We start from the raw sequence: 2,681 nt of genomic DNA on the forward strand, positions 1-2,681 counted from the left end.
GCTCCAAGATTTTGCAAGATTTGCAAATTAAGCAATCATTTAATTTGAAACAACTTCAACAAACAATTGAAAAATTATAAATTATTTTATTGTTATCTGTCATTTATCATAATTTTCTGTCCCGAAATATATGCTTAAATATCGAATTGATGAAATTTAAAAATTGTATGGAACCATAAATGCTTTAAGATCACAGAATTGAATCTCTGAAAGTACTTTGGTCAAAAGCATCTTTTGAGCCACGTTTTTTTACCTTCGTTTTTGCTGTTATTGGAAAAACTTGCAGTACAGACTTCCTGTGCTAGACCCATCCTCCAGCTTTTTTGTATAAAAAAAGTGTAAAAATTCAGAAAGAATTTTATGAAGAGGAATTTTGAATATTACCGAGAGTTTTTTTCCGTTCCGTACGACATTGTGTCATATCGCCAATTAGGAATTCAAATGAGTCACAGATTGTAAGGGAGAAATGATTTATAAGACAGATGGAAGGAAATAAAGTCTCTTAACTTTGTCCTCTAACTACAAAATGTTCCTTCATTCATCTGCTTTGGGTGCTTTTTTTATGACTCCTCGCCCTTTAGTCGCGTCCTTTTGTCCTCCTGCAAGAACTCTTGCTTGAACGAGTATCCAGAAGGAAGCAGATACGAAAAAATTTCATTTGCATGAACTTGGAATGAATAAATGACTAAATATTTCGCAAATATTATGTAATGAAGTCAAAGGTGACCAAAAAGGTGGGTAGAGGACTACCTAGGAAATTTCATCCAAGATTCGCTTTTTTGTCACTGCACTCAGTCACCATGACGATCGTAAAGTGTAATAGGAGTAGTACTAAAAAGTACAAGGGCTCACAATATAACAAAAAACCTTCGAACATGCAAAACCCTCAGCTTTCATTAGTGAAATTCACTCCCTCATCGCTTTTTGCACTTAATTGATTTACTGAAAAATTAGGGCAAAAAAAATTCGGAAACTCAATTTAGAAAGTATTTTGGGAGGCTTTTCCCATGGGAGGATGGAGGACTCGTACTACCTAAAAAAAAGTGCTCGAAAAATTGATTTTTTCCCCAAAATTAACCCATATCTCTTTTTGAACTCGTTGACATGTTTCGAGGGGAGGTGAGAGAAAAAGTTTTACCAGCATTTCTCGTTTTTTTGTTGCTCCATGAAAAGTTCCTCACCAGTATTCCAGTCAGACTGGAAAAATGAGAAACTTTTGGGAATTTCATCGATAAACCATATGATAAACTCTGATTGGTTTATAGTAGCTGCGATTATCGGAATTATTATTAATCGATGACTTTCGGCCAATAAGTTGATTTAGCAATAATTGATACACGGAAATGGCCTTTGGTTTCTTCTCGTTTAATTTCTCGACACCAACGTTAAGGATGCAAATTGTAGACCTGAGAAAGGTGGAAAACCTCTCCGAAACGTCGGTGTCGAGAAATTAAAGGAGAAGAAATCAAAGGTCATTTCCGTGTTTCAATTAATCATATCTCAGAATATACTTTGTTACATGTAATCATGTTATATTGCTGCTGTATTCCGTGATGGAAGAATCCGCTAAGTCCATGTGTAGACCATTCTCAGTAGGGGAATTCTGTAAAGATATGACAATGTCATATGACAAATTTTCGTAGTAAATTTAGGAGCCGGGCAACACTAAAGATCAATGAGCATCGAATAGACATTACAATGAGTTCTGTGAATATCTTTGTAACGGATATGAATCGGATTTGCGATTAGCTCTTCTGAATTTAGTACATAAAAATTTAAATTTGTCATATGACATTGTAATACTGTTATAGAATTCCCGTACAGGAGCGCCTTTCCTGCTTCCAGAGGTTTTTGGGCAGAGGCGGAGCATTTATATTACGTTTTTATCATAGTGAAAATGTCTTTCCCTGACATTCACTTTCTTGCACCGGGCGGGACTCGAACTCACAACTTTAAAAGTCGAGTCAGAGGTCTGATTCGTGCAAGACCCAACAGTCTTGCCTATTGCGCCACTGAGATCCACGTTTTCGGAATGCTTTACGCAGTGCTCGAACTTGTGAATATTAATGCTAATGTGTAGCAATTCAACTAAAGAAAAAAAGCTGACGAGTTTTGTGATTTCGCAAAGTATCTTTCGACTTACACACTATTTTGTATGTCAACCGCACCCACCGGCTAAAAACCAATTTTTAACTGATTTATAAATTACCTAAATAAATGTGTTATGATTAATTTTGAGCAAAAGTATTTTACCGCCTTAACCCTCTAACGGGTAAGACCGCCTCCAGGCGGTCTTCACAAAAATCACATTTACAGCGACAATAAAGGTTTTATTTATTTAAAAGTGCTATAGTGTCCTCGGTAATAGTCTTATAAACATCTCTTGAAAGTTTGAACTCATTTTGACTCATTTCCAATTTCCATAAAAATACCGATTTAAAGTTATCTGACTAAAATAAATTTATTTTTTACTGAAAGATTTGTCATTCTACTTTGTATATTTTATTTAAAAAAAATTGAAAAAACTAAAAATGTGAATTTTAGAAGCAAAAAGAGTTTCAAAAAATTTTTATATTTTCTCACCTAGCGCCTAAACTAAAAAGGATAATGAAGAATGGATGATGTTTTCGACTTTATTGGATCATAATTATCCTAGAAAACATTGTTTTAGAACTTTTTTT

This window comes from Phlebotomus papatasi, chromosome 2 (assembly GCF_024763615.1).
Source record: "Phlebotomus papatasi isolate M1 chromosome 2, Ppap_2.1, whole genome shotgun sequence".
Taxonomy (NCBI): domain Eukaryota; kingdom Metazoa; phylum Arthropoda; class Insecta; order Diptera; family Psychodidae; genus Phlebotomus; species Phlebotomus papatasi.